We start from the raw sequence: 17,809 nt of genomic DNA, 5'->3' as shown, positions 1-17,809 counted from the left end.
TTCAAGTATGTTTGGGATTGCCAACAGGGATAAGACTATGTTATTAAAAGATTAATCAGTGCCTTCTACTGATTCTGCACTCATAGGTCATATCTGAAACAGTGGTTTTAATTCAAGATACCAAATCTTAAACCAAAGTATATACACAAGAAAATGAAAAAGATGGTAAAGGCACTTTTTTTTTGTTTTGTTTTTGTTTTTTGTTTAGTACTAGAGATTTAATCCAGGGCACTTTACAACTGAGGTTACTACAGAGCCACCTCCCCAGCCATATATATATATATATATATATAGAGAGAGAGAGAGAGAGAGAGAGAGAGAGAATTAGTTATTTAGGGACACCTTAAATTGCTGAGGCTGACCTTGAGCTTCTGATCTTCCTGTCTAAGCCTCTGAAGTTGCTGGGATCATAGGTGTGCACCATCACCTACCCTGAAAGTGTTTTAAATAGGTTGAATAATTAGTGTTGTTTAGCCTATAGAGAAAAGGACTCAGTTGAAATGAGCGAGTTGGCCTACAATACTCTAAGGACTGATGATTGACTTAGTCCAGAATCCTCCAGATAAAAACAAACTAGGACCAGAAAATGAAGTTACAGAAACATTTCAGTTCCCTTGTAGCTACTCAAAACTCTCTTTCTATGGAAAAGCCTGTTCTAGAAAGATGTGAACTGCCATTTCTGGAAATAAGCAGAGAGGATGTTGATCAGACATTTGACAAAAGAGATTCTATAAAGTCCTTTCAACCAGAAGGTTCTTTGAGATAGCCTTTTCTTATTAATAGCATTATGTAAAGTTGGGACAAGTTGAAAACTAATTGTCAAAAATAGATTTGGGGATTTCAATCACCACAAGACTTTTTAGCCATATTTTTGTGTTTATCAAGGGTTGATTATAATGGCACAAATTTTGATTGCCAGGCAAAATATTTCAATTAAAAGGGGCTTCCTGTCAATTTGAAAAGAAATTTCCTTTGGCATCCAAGGGAAAAACACTTCTACCAAAGGACATAATGATACTTCTTCCACTACTCACTCTGGATTCCTTTCCAAAAGGGGTCATAGTGTTAGTTGGAGTGATTCTCAGAACTACAAAATCAGAGATAGAAGGAATGTGGATGGAATCTGAGGCACACACAGGGGCACCCTTCTGTTATCATGTCCTGTGGTAAACATGAGCTATCACAACCCCATTAACACCACCCTCAAGTCCTCAGAACCCGCAGGGTTGGGGCACACCACCATACACTTTTTCAACTATCAGTCCCTACACAAAACTGTCAGCAGCAGAAAAAGTCCACCTCTGTCTGGGGAAGTCATGGAAGAATCCTTGAAGGAGCCCCAGCTTGGAAGCAGAGCTCAACAGGTTCTGTGAAGAGCACAAGCCCTCTACTCTAACACAGAGGTTGCTTGGTTTGCTGTTTCTTTTTTATTTTATACTATATGGGGACTGTATGGGCATCATGCATGCTAGGCAAGTCTACCACTGAGCTACACCTACACATTGAAAGCATTTGTTGTTGTTGTTTTAATTGGCCCTTGAATTGACAAAAGTAGCAACAGACTTTCACAAACAAAATTTCAATTAAATTTCCAAAACTGTTATTCTTTCATTCCACAGAAGGGATTAAGAAGAAAGGGACAATGACTAGCCTTATTGAAGCTTTTGCAGCAGCAGCCAGACGGATTCAGGACAGTTCAGTCACCAGGTGAGTCCGACTGGTACTTGTAGCAAGACAGGAACATAAGCAACCTCCTTAAGAGGACAGGAGGCTGGGAGTCCTTCTAGCCTGCCTGCTTTCTTTCCCTCCAATCATGGGACCATGTGGGTAGCTTTATTAAGATTACTGTGTTAGTCAACTTTTCAGTGCTATGACCAAAAGACCTGACAAGAACAACTTAGAAGATGAAAAACTTATTTTGGTTCATGGTTTAGAGGTTTAGTCCATGGTCAGATGATTCCATTGCTCTGGGCCCAAGATGAGGCAGAACATCAAGATGAAAGGGCATGGTGCAGGAAGCTGCCCAGTTGATGACAGCCAGGAAGCGGAGACAGCTTTAAAGTAAAAGAAGCCAGACATAATATAGTCCCCAAGTCCATGCCCCCATGACCTACTTCCTCAGCCATGCCCTATCAGCCTACAGTATCACCTATTAATCCATTCAAATCATTAATTCATCAAATGGATCAATCACTAAATTAATCTAATAATGTCCCCTCTGAATGTCCCTGCATCTACTCATCCATGAGCTTTGGGGGCTACCTCATGTCCAAACCGCAATAATTAGGAAATAATTTAAATATGTAGTAAAGTAAAAATTACTTAGGTGGGGAGAAGTATATACACACTGGGGAGAGCAGGGAAGATGGTATTTAAAAAACTGATAGGATTAATTTTTTTAGAAAAATCTTTCTTAAAATGGAAGATAAGTTCAGAATCAGGCAGATGGAGTTTTCATTCCCCCTCTCCCCAAAGTTGGTATGAAGTAGAAAAATCAGTGAGCTACTGAGAAATAAAGCCACACCCTGGCCTCTTTTCTATTTGGGTTCAGTGGCATCACCTGATCTTCTGACATACAACCTAAAAACGCTAAACCCCTCCCTCTCCCCCATACTCATTTGACTAGTTTTAAGCTTTGTAGAATTCTTCCTTTTTAGCCTTTCCTCTATCTGTTGAGCTTCTCCATCCCCCTCTGCTTCCATCATAATTCTGTCCTTCATCTTCTCTCACTTTTGAGAATCCTGAGTCTCCTAATTTGTCTCTCTCCTCCTCTGTCACTCTGATCACTTTTCTAACACTCAAAATTGATTATAACCTTTCTCTACTTAAAAGGTGCAGGGCCGGGCTTGGGGGGAATGGGGGGGATGGGGTTGTGGCTCAGCAGAACGTTCACCTAGCATGTGTGAGGCCCTGGGTTCGATTCTCAGCACCACATAAAAATAAATAAAGGTATTGTGTCCAACTACAACTGAAAAATAAATATTAAAAAGAAAGGTGCAATGCCTCCCACTGTTTAAGACAAAAGATACAAAGTTTAGTTCAGAAAAGGAATGCAGGCCCTGCCTCAGAGTCTAGTATGCCACAGGTAATTTTTAAAAATGTCTATGTCAGATCAGTATCTTCCCCACTGGCTGGTGTGCCCCCTCCGACTGCAAGGCCCTTCCTATGAGTGAACCCAATTCATCCTTCAACACACAGCCCAAGCGTGCCCTCCCTGCTGTCTCCTTTGGGCTCTCACCACACCCAGATCTGAGGAGTTTTAGCAAGTGTGCAACTCATCATTCACATCTCTCTCTCTCTCTCTCTCCCTATTAGAACATAAGCTCCTTAGGTTAGGAACCTTAGCACATCAGACAGAGATATTTGATGCCTGTTTCTTTCCTTCCTCAGAATTCCTACTGAGCTGGGAGGATTCATGGGATTCTCATTAAAAAAATAAAACAGGTGACTGGTGCCCAGACTAAAGGATGATGGGTATAAAGAGGGGAGAGAAGTAATTACAGCAAGTAGAAGGCTGACATTGATTGGGCTACTCAAACACTATACCCTGAACTCCTGCTGCTGAGGTCCGCAGAGCTCCCTAGGATCCCTCCCTACTACTTGAAGACCTCATTATCAGCTGTTCTTGGCTCCACTTATTCATTATCCTCTCATTTTCTATAGAAAGGATTTCTTTACACTACTGTCATTTTTCTTGCATTGATTCATGACTGTATGACTATAAGTAGGTTATAAGCTCCTACTAGGGAGACTTACATCTTAGTTAATGAAGTTAGAGAGCATTTTTCTATATATTCACTAGATATCCAATTAAATATGGCTGTGTGTGTGTGTGTGTGTGTGTGTGTGTGTGTGCAAAGAACCAAAATCTTAGCAAATAAGCAAACTGTTCCAAATTACTTTTAATAATTTCCCACTGGATAAATTAGTACATATTTGAATAATTAGCAATTCTATCACTCTTACAGGGACAAAATCATCTGTGCTTTTCTTGAATTTTTTATTAGTTCATTATATTCATACATAACAGTGGAATTCATTTTGACATATTCATAAATGCATATAACATCATTTGTTCTATTTTAATACCTTGCTCACTCACCCCCTCCCCTGATTCCCTTTCTCTGCTCTATTGGTCTTCCTTCTATTATTCATTATTTTTAAATTGGTGTGTAATAGTTCTACAAAATTAATTGTGATATACCCATATATGCTCTTATGGTTTAGATATTTTAGATGTTCCCCAAAAGCTCACATATGAGACAATGTAAAATGATTCAGTTATGAGAGTCTTATCCTAATTAGTGCATTAGTACCTAGTAGGGATTAACTGGGTGGTGAATGTCGGCAAGTAGGGTATGGTTGGAGGAGGCGGGTCATTGAGGGCGTGACTTTGGGGTATTTTTTCTGTCCCTGAAGAGTGGAGCTCGCTCTGTTTCCTGATGTCATGTTCCTAGCTGCTTTCCTCCCCTATACTCTTCCACCATGATATTCTGCCTCACCTCGGGTTCCAAAGAAAAAAAATTTCGGCAGGCGATGGTCTAAGACTTCTGAAACTGTGGGTCCTAAAGTAGACTTCTTGTCAGGTCTTTTGTTCACATCAGGGAAATAACTGACTAAAATCATGCACATAGCATAAGTTAGTCATTCTGAATTTTTGAACAACTGAATAAATATCTTATCAGAGTTAGGGTTAGGGTTGCTTTGCCAGTCTTGGGCAATAGCATTTGGAGGCTTTGGGATTTCAATACGTTAGACTGGAGAACTAGAGAAGGGACAAATAGTTAATACTTAACCATTTACCTATTTTAGTGTTTGAACTTCTTTCCAAAATTTTTCTATAAATATAAATACATACAATTTTACATAAATAGTATGATACCATAATGTTATTTTACAACCTGCCAAGATAGATTGTAACATCTTTCCACATGAAATTCATATATATAATTTACATACAGTAAAATGTACAGTTCAATAATGTTTTGACTACATACACATTGAAATAACCAGAAGAACAAGATACAGAACATTTTCATCAACCCCCAAACATTCCCATATGCCTCATCTTAGAAAATAACCTACCCATGCCCATGGGTAACCACTGTTCTGACTTCTATCCCAATATACTGGTCTGGGCTCTTCTTGAGCTTCATATAAATGGATGCTTATACTATGTGGCTCATGTAAACTGTTCCTTTTGCATGTTTTTAATATTTACCTTTTTTTTGTTTTACGTATCAGTAGTTCAAACATTTTTAGTGATTTTGCCATTTAGCAATCTTCTAATTGATGGAAAGTTGGTTGTTTCTAGTTTATTTTTGGCTAAAAATATAGTTGTTATGAACATTCATTTTTAAAATTTTTTTTAGTTGTAGATTGACACAATATTTTTATGTGGTGCTGAGGACAGAACCCAATGTCTCACATGTGCAAGGAAAGCACTGTACCCTTGAGGTAGAGCCCCAACCCCATGAAAATTCTTGTAGAGATCTTTTTATGCACACATATTAGCTCTTTCCTCTTGAATTTATGCTACAGTGAGAATGGCTGGGCCCTGGGTATAGATACTATCTTTATAAGAAGCTGCCAAACTGCTTTCCTTTCTTTCCTACAATGCACCATTGGTCCTCATTAACATTCTTAGCCTTTCTTCAAGGCAGGGTGTCACACGCCTATAATCCCAGCAGCTCCCTAGGCTGAGGCAGGAGGATAGCAAGCTCAAAGCCAGCCTCAGCAACGTGGTGAGTCCATCAGCAAATTTGAGAGACCCCATCTCAAAATAAAATAATAATAAAAGGTGGCTGGGGATGTGGCTCAGTGGTTAATGCCCTGAGTTCAATCTCTGGTACAAAAAAAAAATTAGCCCTTCTCGTTGGTATATATGGGTATTCCATTGTGGTTTAAATTTGCCTTTACTGGATGAATAATTCGATTGTGAACCTTTTCATATTCTTTTGGCCATTTGACTATTTTCTTTTGTGAAGCATCTTTTCAAGTCTTTTCTCATTTCTAATTAGTTTTTTTTTTGCTTTTTCTTATGAGTTTACAGGAATTTTTCATATATTTTAAATATAAGCCCTGTCAGGTATGTGTCAATGGTGGTTTTTTGATGAGAAGTTTTAAAATTTGATAAAGTTCATTTATCATTTTTTTCTTTTCTGGTTAGTGCTTTCTGGTTATTAAAAAGCAAAAAAAAAATCTTTTGCCTATTCCAAAGTCACAAAAATATTCTTATTCTCTTTTAAATGCTTTATAGTTTTAGCTTTCACATTTAGGCCTAAGATCTCAAATTACTCATGTATGGTGTGAAGTAGGGATTCAAGGTTATTTTTCCCATATGGATAGTCATTCAAAATTTACTTTAACAGAATACATTTTATAACTTCCTTGGGTGTTTTTGTTCCTAAGAACACCTTTACATCTTAACCTAAGTGCTATTCTGCTTATAGATTTCTCAATATAAAGGAATTATAATATTAATATTTAAAAATATTATCAAGGGTAAGATAATCAAGTAGCAATTTCTTCTGGACAAATAAATTTTATTTCAAATTTCATCAAAATGCAGTTTATTTATTAAGTCAAGTCTTTGTACAAAAGTAATTAATATATGTCATTGTAGAAAACAAAATTTTTACTGTAATTAAAAAAATTTTATTACAATTGTAAAAATTTTAATATGAAATTGCACCTTTCATTTTGGCAAACAATCACAGAAAATGAAATTTTAGGTGTTATATGACAAATAGCACTGTGCTCAACTAGAGATGAATATTAAAGTAGAAATACTATAACTATTTAAGTATATGTCTACAGTGTTTTGTGTTGTATCTTTTAGAACCATCTATCTATAATGCACGTAATCATAAGATGTCTTTTTTTGTTTAAAGAAACTATCTGTAGGGCATTAACTGTGTGATAGGCATTGAGTTAGATGTCTGTGTAATGTGAGTCTCACTTAATCCCCACAACTTTCTGAGAGAATGCTCAATTTACTCCCCACTTTATGGATGAGGAAAGGGAGAGTTGATGTCATTAAAATTGCCCAAAGTCTGTGGCTAGTAAAGGACAAAAATGGGGCTGTAAAGAAAATCTGTCTGCATTCAAAACCAAAACTCTTTTTTTCTCTATAGAAAACTAATTGATTTTCTGGGAGAAAAAAATAATTGATTAACAAAAGGCAAATTATACCTTAGGGCATTCTCTGGTAAATCAAATTTTACTAAATCAAAAAAGAAGCAACATATTTTTCTGAATGCCTTGCTCAGGACCATGCCAGGCAGAGCAAAGGATACAGATGTATGTACCCTTACCGTGAAGGAATTTACAATCTAGCTTGGGAAACATTTGGTAAATTATTATTATACTAAGCCCACTGAAGTCTCTTCTTATCAAATCTTTTATATAAATGAAGCATTACAAGGACATATGTCTAAAAGAGTAAGCATATAATAAGCACTTTTTGATTAGAAAAACTGAGCACAAGCCTATAATCAAGATATGGCAATTAATTCAGACCAAAGCAGAGGATTACAAAACCAAAACAGAAAATAATTTAGAAGATGTTCTTCTTAGAGAGTAAATTTGATTCCAATGGCCTGTTTAAATTCATGGTTTTGTGGTTCCAAAATGTCATAGAAAACTTGACTTTTATTAAAATGGTCTCAAATATGAAGCAAATCTTCAATGGAATAGTTATCATTTTTTCCAGCCCAAATTGTCAGACCTGTACCTGTATTAAAATAAAACAGAACTATATTGTTAAAATGAAAATAAGAAACATAAATGAGCAATTCCCATAAGCCTAAAAATATTCCAATTTGTCTCTGAATCAAAAGCACACAGATGAAAAAATTAATTAGCAATGGTGTAATTAATATTTTTCTATTTCATTCCTTCATCAACATCAAAGAGACTAAAGACAAAAAATTCACACTGATGTTGTCTAAATTATATCACCTCTCCATGTGAATTAAATGGCTTTGGAAACTCATACTGATGGTAATGAAAATGGGTCTAATTTGGGGAAAAGGAACTGAAGAGACTGTGTTGCTAATCAAGGAATTCATCCCCCCACATACAAATTCCACCTATAACCTGGTCAGAGTACAAAGCACAACTGGAAAAGAGCATAAATGTTACTGACATTCCCAACACTCATAGTCACCATAGTCAACCCATTCACTCACTATGCCTTTTGGGGGTTTGTATGAGATGTGAGAATGCCAAGAGATGTCATTAAGAATAATAGAACACTGGGCTGGGATTGTGGCTCAGCAGTAGAGCGCTAGTCTAGCACAGGCAGGACCCAAGTTCGAACCTCAGCACCACATAAAAATAAAGGCATTGTGTTGTGTCCATCTACACCTAAAAAATAAATGTTTTTTTTTTTTTTAAAGAATAACAGAACAGTGGCTGGGGTCCTGGCTCAGTGGAAAAGCACTTGCCTAGTACATAAGGGGCCTTGGGTTTGATCCTCAACACCACATATAAATAATAAAGGTTTTGTGTCTACCTACAAGTAAAAACATATTTTAAAAAACAATAACAGAATAAGTTTATATCACCTTCTGAGGAGTTAAAAAACAACATATGCAAATTTGTGTGGATATATGAATATGCTCAGAATCTAAATGTTATTTACACTCCTCATTTTCATTTCTTCCAGTGATAATACCACTATTGCATTAGAGTCTAGGGAAATGCAAAGCTGTTAAGCTCATATTTATTTTCTCATAAACATGTCAGAATTAAGGGAAAAATCTTTAAAGCATTTCTTCTACTAATGATAAGAAATAACTGCCTGAGGCATCTGGTCTTAAATTGACACATTCCAGCCCTTAAAAATAGTAACATCATTTTGGAAATATAATAACAAAAGAAAGTACTTTGGATTTTGTTGCATAGCAGCATCATATAACAAATCAAAAAGAATTTTAAACTACATCAAAGAACTCAAAATAGAAAAAAATGAAAATTAGTTTTGAAACCTGTATTATTATTATTTTTTTTTTGGCTAAAATGGAATCTACTAATTTATGGGCACCATGGTGACAAACCTTATAAAAAGACACAGATATGATCATTTAGGTTAAAAGAATAGCTTTCCAGTGTTATTTTTTGTCATTTAATATTCCTCTATTGTATTTAAACTGAAATGGGAGAAATAAAATTGCTGAATATTAAATTGAACTCATTTGAATCAAGTCATAGGCTTCATTTATTAAACTTTTTTATTGTGAAAAAACATGCATGGTACATAAAACATAAATGTAGATTTTAACAAATCATTATAAAATGAATGCCACTGTAGCCAAAATAAAAAGCAAGAAATAGCACACGGCCATCACCTAAGAAGGCACCTGTGCATCCCTGCTCCATCTCAGCCTCCTCTCCTTGCATGGCTCCTCTTCTACCTTTCCTCCTTCTCCCACTTTGAGAAGCAAAGTGTATAAAATAGGTCTCTTGTTTTAAAAGGAGAGGGAAATAAGAATAAATTCATATTTTACTCTGATGTGCATGAAGAGAATAATAACTGTGGTTAACAAGAAGCTAACGATGATGGTTAGTGAGATTGGGCAGGAGGATTAGGCAGATGGAGAGAGGATTTTCATAGTGTAACCATTTGTTTATTTGGTTTTTGAACCCATGCATTACATATTTAAATAATTATATTAAAAATAATTCTGAAAGACAACAAAAAGGCACAAAAGAAACAGCATGTAATTGTGTGAAAGAAGCTAGTAGTTTTACTCAATATCAATTTCCTTTTTATATCCACAGTACTAGATGACTTAACTACTGAATTCTACCAGATGTTTTAGGAAGAATTAACATCAATTCTTCTCAAATCCTTACCAGAAAATTAAAGAGGAAAGAATACTTCCAAATTCATTTTAGGAGGCCAACATTACCCTAATATCAAAGCTAGAAAATGATACTACAAGAAAAGAATAATTCAGGCTGATAACCTAAAGAATATGAATGAAAAATTCTCAAAAAAATATAGGCAGACTGAATCCAACAGCACTTTCAAACCATCATATATCACAATCATCTTTATCCCTCTGATGCAAGACAGTTTAAAACATGCCACTCAATAAATGTGGCATGGTACATTAATAGAATGAATGATAATAATCATATAATTGTTCCAATAGGTGTAGAAAAAATATCTAACAAAATTTAAAATCCTTTCATGATTAAAACTCAACAAGTTAGGTGTACAGAAGGAAAATTCCTAAACATAATAAAGCCCATATATGATATGCACATAACTAACATCATACTCAATAGTGAAAAGCTAAAAGTATTTTCTCTAAGAATAAGAACAAGACAAGGATGCCCATTTTCACCAGTTCTCAACATATTACTGGAAGTCCTAATCAAATCTATTATGGAAAAAAGAAGAAGGAGAAGGAGAAGGAGAAGAAGAGGAGGAGGAGGGGAAGGGGAAGGAGGAGGGGGAGGGGAGGGAGAGTGGTAGGGAGAGGGGGAGGGGAGGGGGTGGGGAAGGGGGAGGGGAGAGGGAGGAAATTAAAAATTTACCAAATTGGAAAAGAAGAAATAAAATTGTCTGTGTTTTCAGATTAAATTATCTTATACATATAAAATGTTAAAAGATGCTGGGAACAGTGGCACAAGCCTGTAATCCCAGCAGCTCAGGGGGCTGAAGCAGGAAGACGTGAGTTCAAACCCAGCCCCAGCAAAAGCAAGGCGCTAAGCAACTCAGTGAGACCCTGTCTCTAAATAAAATACAAAATACAGCTGGGATGTGGCTCAGTGGTCGAGTGCCCCTGAGTTCAATCCCCAGTACCCACCTCAAATCCCTAAAAGACTCCCCAAAAAAGCTGTTAGAAGTAATAAATTTAATAAAGTTATAGGATATAAAAATCAACATATAAAAATCAGTTGCATTTATTTACTATTATTATTATTTTAGTTGTAGTTGGACACAATACCTTTATTTCATTTATTTATTTTTATGTGGTGCTGAGGATCAAACCCAGGGTCTCACACGCATGAGAGGAGCACTCGACAGCTCCGCTGAGCCACAACCCCAGCCCTCACTTGCATTTCTATATACCAACAACACACTGGCCAAAAAAGAAATTAAAAGAGACATTCTGATTACAAGAGTATCAACAAGAATAAATTACTTAAGAATAAATTTAACAAAGAAGGTGAAATATCTCTAGACCAAAACCTACAAAGCATTAATGAATGATATTAAAGATGGCACAAATAAATAGGAAGATAACTTGTGTTCAGGGATTGGAAGAATTAATATTGTTAAAATGTCTATACTACTCAAAGCAACCAATAAAATCACTATCAAAATACCAATGGCATTTTTCATAAAAACAGATCAATCCTAAAATTCATGTGGAACCATGGAAGATTCAAATAGCCAAAGCAATCTTGAGCAAAAAGAATAAAATTGGAGGCACCGGACTCCTAATTTAAAATGACATTAAAATTAATTGAATATGAATGAAAAATCCTCAAAAATACAGGCAGACTCCTAAAATTACATTATAAAAATTACAAAAAAATTTTAAATTACATTACAAAAAAATCTACAGTAATCAAAATAGTACGGCATTAGCAGAAAAACAGACACACACACATCAATGGAACAGAACCAAGCCCAGAAATAAATCCACAGATTTACAGTAAACTGATCTTCAACAAAGTCTATAAAGTATGAATATAGACATTATCGAGTTACAAGACAATGAAGCTGGAAATTAACAAAATGAAAAAATTCTACCACTGAGGTGCCTAAAAAATTTCCTTCTAAATACCTTTGAGACAAAAGAGAAAAAGTTACAACTACAGATTATTTATAAATTAATAAGATGAAAAGCTACGTAACAGTGATAGGATAGAGCCAAAGAAATGGAGAGAGGGAAAAAAACAGTCTTAAATGCTTACATTGATAAATATAAATAATGACTATAAATATATTATCAAATATAAAAATGAATATAAGTAAGCTAAGAATCCAAAGGAAGAAAAGAAACTACAGAAAGTAGAATCTCTATTAATAGAGATAAAAAGCAGAAAATAATAAGTCAGAAGCGATAAAAATAAATAAATCCAAAAGTTGATTCTTAAAAACAAAATAAACTGGGGCTGGGGTTGTGGCTCAGAGGTAGAGCTTTTGCATACCATGCGTGAGGCACCAGGTTCGATCCTCAGCACCACATAAAAATAAAATAAATATATCGTGTCCACCTATAACTAAAAAATAAATATAAAAAAATAAAAATAAACTAAAAAAGAAAAAAAAATCACATAATCCAATCAAGACACTAGTGGAAAAGCTCAAATAAACAAGGGAATTATCTTAAAGACTTAGAAGTGGAGAGTAATAAACTGTACTTCAGTCAACCATATCTGAACAAATTTAAAAACCTGGATGAAACGAACAATTTTCTAGGAAAATATAATTTGTAAAAATTGATTTCCAAAGAGATAGAAAACATAAAAAAATCATTTACCAAGAAGAAAATAGACTCGGGCCTGGTGGAACATGCCTGTAATCTCAGTTACTTAGAAGACTGAGGCATGAGGATTACAAATTTAAGGCTAGACTAGGTAATTCAATAAGAACCTGTTAGAAAATGTTAGAAAGGGTTGGGGATACAGCTCAGTGTTTAGCATGCTCAAGGCCCTGGGTTCAATCCCCAGTACCACAAAGGGGGTTAAAATAGAAAAGTCATTTAGTTAAGCTTTCCCCAAACCATTTTACTATTGAATTTACCAAAACAAAGGTTCAGGCCATTTCATTATTATTTTAATACATCCAAAAGGAAAGATCCCTCGTTTATTTATGAAATGTGCATGACACTCATGCCTAAAACTGAGAAAGGAAAAAAAATTACAGACTAAGCTCACTTCCTAATGCAGAAATTCTAATTACAATATTAGCAATTAAATTGAGTAGCAAGTTAAAAGACTGATATATCATAATAAAGTGTTGAATGCAAGGATGGTTAAATACTATGAAATATCAAGATAATTTATCTTATTAATAGATACAGAGAAAACATTAGTATTTTTATACAAGTTGGAAAGGTATTTAGTAAAATTCAATTATCCATAAGAATACTAATATTTCTTTAGACTGTTATCACTAGAAACTACTAAAAACTTGTACATTAAAGGTAGAGAGATGTATATGTTTACTAGCAATACTATTATTTAATACTTTTCTAGAATTCTCAATCTTGACACTATTGCCTTCTGTGTGGGGCTGTCCTGTGTAATACAGGGTATTTAGAGAAGTGTGGCTGGCCTCTGTCACTAAAAGACAAAGGAATCCCTGTCCCTGCAACACACACACAAGCTCTGACAACTGAAATGGACCTCAGGCATTGTCTTCTGGAGAATTAAAATCCCCATAGTGACAATCTCTGTTATGGAGGTACTAAGCAACATACCTAGAAAAGAAAAAGAAATTTTTAGAGGTATAAAGGTTGAAAGGGAACAAATAAAATTAATATGATGGAAAAGAATATAATTTTTTGTTTAGAAATTAAAAAAAAATAATCTGAAAGACTTTTAAAAATGAATAAGAGAATTTAGTGTATATATATATATATATATATATATATATATATATATATATATATATATAAGGTCACAGTGTAAATTTACAGAAATCAATAACACACACACACACACACACACACACCCATGTATACTATATATATATAAAAAAACAACCAGTACAAGATAAAATGGTAGCAAAGAACCTATTTTAAATAGCAACTTAACATAAAATACTAAGTAGGAAAAAAAAACTTCATAAACAATGTAAAATATTGAAGTAGAGAAAAGCTTAAATGCTTTTGAGAAATACAAAAAAGGAACTGTACAAATGTATGTTTAATATGTCTTTAGGAAGACTTAACATAATAAACCTTCAATTCTCTTGATGTTAATTCAAATTATTCTTCAAAAAAAAAAAATAACAGGGTTTTTCACTTTTGAACCAATAGGTTGATTCTAAATCTCTAGTAGAAGAGGAAAGCAAGCAAAAATAACCAGTATGTTTTTTTGTTTTGTTTTATTTTGTTTTGTTTAGTGTTGTTTGGTACTGAGGATTGAACCCAGGGGTGCTTAACCACTGAGCCACATTCCCAGCCTTTTTTTTAAATGTAATTTCTTTAGAGACAGGGTCTCACTAAGTTGCTTAGAGCCTCCCTAAGTTTCTGACACTGACTTTGAACTTACGATCTTCCTGCTTCAGCCTTCCAAGCCATTAGGACTATAGGCATACACCACTGCATCCGGCTGCCAGTATGTTGTTTAGAGCACAGGTTAAGCTGTTTTAACACGGAAATTTCAAAATACAGTGACTCAGACATGACAGACTTTGTATTTCTCTCCCAAATTGTCCAACGGCAGGAATGAGGACTCAGGTGGCTGGGGGTCTCTGTTTCCATGGTCATCTAGAGCTCAGGTTCTACTCTATCTTCTTCCTCTACTAACTCCAAGAGTATTCTCATGCACAAAAGTGAAGGCTGCCATTTACCATCTTATTCACATTCTAACCCACAAATGTTGAAAGAAAAAGGAAAAAAAAAATGTTGTGAACAGATATGATGTTTGCTGGCCAAAATGTGGTCCCATAAGCACACCTAGTAAGTTGAGATCAGAAAACAGACTCTGGCTACATGGCCAAGATTCTAATAAAAGCTTATATCGGTCTCAATTGCTTCTGGAACATTTACAAGTAATCAGAAATTCAGAGAGGTTTTTATTCTTTCTGCCTTCTGGTTTGCTGATAATTCAGCATGTGAGATTTTGTTGATATTATTGTCATTCTCCTTGTGTTTTTTATATTTTCCAGGAAAAGGTGTAAGACTGGGAATTAAACCTCTGCCATGATCCTGCTTGAACTATAAGTCCCCATTATACAAATAAAATAATATGAATAGTCTAAGAGTCAAAAGAAGTTGAAGGGCTGAAGTTGTGGCTCAGTGGTAGAGCACTTGCCTAACGTATATAAAGCAATGGCCTCAACCCAGAGCAACACATTTAAAAAAATACATAAAATAAAGATATTGTGTCCATCTACAACTAAAAAAAATTTTTAAAGATGGTTATATATTTGTTTGCTTGTTTAAGATTAAAAAAAACTTTAAAAAACTTCAACTTCTCAGCAGAGCAACTGTTCTTGAACAGGTATGTTGTCAAGAATTGGAACCTCTCCATGCTTTGTGGCTTCTACAGCAGGATGAGTTCACCAGCTGCTTAAGCAAGAAGCAAAAACTGATTGGCAGTTCATTGTTATAGTTCCCTGACAAAGAATGAATGCTGTCCTACTTCAATGGCTTTCTCAACATCACAAGATTCATTCATGTACTATGCATTATTGACTGTTTCAAGATGAAGATCTTGTTTAAAGGTGAATGAAACATTGCTGCGCATCTTCTGGGAAGTGTTATTTTTTTAGAAGCCACTCCTCTTTTGTTTTAGTCAGCTGTTTTTGCAGCTGTGACTAAACAACCCAACTAGCATGACTGTAGAGGTCAAAGTTTTTTTCAGGGCTCACATTTCAGAGGTCTCATTCCATGGACAGCTGGCTCCATTCCTTGGGGCTCAGGGTGAGGCACAACATCATGGCAGAAGAGTATGACAAAGGGAAGCAGCTCACATGATGATCAGGCAGCAGAAACAGAGGCTTCACTTGCCAGATACAAATATATTCCTCCAAACCACACCCCCAATGCCTTACCTCCTCCAACCACACTCCACCTGCCTTCAGTTACCACTCAATTAACCAGCAGGTGGTTAATTCACTGAGCAGGTTTAGGCTTTTGTAACCCAATCATTTCCTCTCTGAATCTTCTTGCTTTGCCTCATGCATGAGCATTTGGGGTACACACACATCCAAGCCATAACATCTTTGTAGTATACTATTTATATTGTATTGTACAAATAATGTACTGTATATATTTATATTGTATTTGTCATGTATCATGTAGTAATGACATTAGAGCATGCCACAAAATGATTTATGCAGCACCTGACACCAGAGTAATCTAAATAACCTCTAAAACTCTTTGTTTAACATTGCTGCTTGTAACTATTTAAAAACCAGAAAATTCTCTCCAGAAGGCACTGATTTCTAAGTCTCTATGATTAAAGAATGCCTATGAGCATTTGGTTTTTCCCTTTAACACGAGTTTAGTAAATCCCTGTGAAGTGTGCTAGGCACTGTTCTAAATGCTGAGGATTCATGTTATCAAGATAAACAAGGCTGATGTTTTTATGTAAACTCCAAAACATCAGATAATAAGAGATAATTATTAGGAACAAAATTAAAACACCTACATCCACCATGAAGATAATTCTAACCTTCAGTCTTCTGGCAGAATCTTATTCAAATTTTGTTGCTTGAATCACTAATGATTGAATAAATATCTCAGTGATTTTGCCCTAATTTAAAAAAAATTAATTTACTATTTCTTCCTATCTCAAACAATATAAGCCCTTCCAGGACTCTAAGAATGACAAAAATGTTTTATAGTTTTTTCTATAGGATAATTAGAAAAACAGTCAAACTACAAAATTAGAAACTTAGTAGAATGAAAAATGATCCTATACTCCATAGAAAGAGTAACTAGGTAAGTCTAAAAACAATTGTACTAACCAAAGGTATATTTGGACCATCAATTTCTAAGCGCCAGTAGTTATAAGCCATTTATCCCACTGGTGACAGAAAGTTCCCAAAAGGCTTTTTTTTTTCAAGTATGACATCATGATCAGAATTGCATCTTGGAAAACATTCAATTTTAGAATGGGTTGGTGGCAGTGTGGAAAACAGATTAAAAAGGGACAAGACCGGAGACATGGGGACCAGTTAATGATAAGAGATGATGGTAGGAAGGGTGGCAAAGCAGAATCTGTGGAACTTGGCAACCACCTGGAGGAATAGCATGAGGAGAAAGTGGTATGGACAGTCTCTGCACACCCCAGACTATTAGGTTATAGTCTGTTGCTTCCGACAATGAAGATCAGTGTGTGGGGAAAAGAACTCGGACTTTTTGCATTTATCTTTGATTTCTTGTATTTTTTATTCAAAGAACATGTATTCCTACTGTATTTATTGAGGGGATATTTAATTTAAGGAAACCAGTAGCTGTATGACAATAACTAGATACAACCTCCGAATTTTCAAATGTTTTCTTTCTTAGTAGTCTAACCCTATAGGTCAGACATCATTTAAATAAATGCTCATAGAAGAACTGAAAAAAAATTAATTGTACTAATATTGTGTTGGCCTTTTATGCTGGCTACTATGAAAAACATCCATACATATAACTAAATTTTTTCAATAAAACATTTAGAGGCTGGATCTGTAGTTTAGCAGTACAGTGCTTGCCTAGCATGTGTGAAGAACTGTGTTTGATCTCCAACAACACACACACACACACACACACACACACGTGTTATATTCCAATATACATATTAACTTCAAATATTTGCTACTATGAGGTTAAAGAAAATGTATTATAATGCTAACTTACATTAAGTATTAATATACAAACATATTTGTCTTTGTACATTAATAAGATTGTATTGAAATGAATTCTAAATTATTTTTTCATTAGTAGTGATTATTTAGTGTTCTTTTAGCTACACATTTTTATCTAGTTCCTTTAGCATATATTTAGGCGATAAATTGAATGAGAAGGGAAAATTATCTGTATTATATCACTAAAAAGAGGCTTAAATCTCCCCATAGAGACTGCCAAGTGCTTTGGCAATTTTTTTTTATATGAAGAAA

The 17,809-nt window shown here is 34.9% G+C and overlaps 1 pseudogene; it reads right to left on the bottom strand.

Moving 5' to 3' along the window:
* Positions 1-3,986: 3,986 nt before the first annotated feature.
* Positions 3,987-17,809, bottom strand: part of LOC144370403 (protein FAM151B-like) — a 31,129-nt pseudogene continuing 17,306 nt past the window's right edge.

Source organism: Ictidomys tridecemlineatus, chromosome 14 (assembly GCF_052094955.1).
Source record: "Ictidomys tridecemlineatus isolate mIctTri1 chromosome 14, mIctTri1.hap1, whole genome shotgun sequence".
Classification (NCBI taxonomy): domain Eukaryota; kingdom Metazoa; phylum Chordata; class Mammalia; order Rodentia; family Sciuridae; genus Ictidomys; species Ictidomys tridecemlineatus.
The sequence above is the reverse complement of the archived record's forward strand: the minus strand, read 5'-3'. Positions and strand labels throughout refer to the sequence as shown.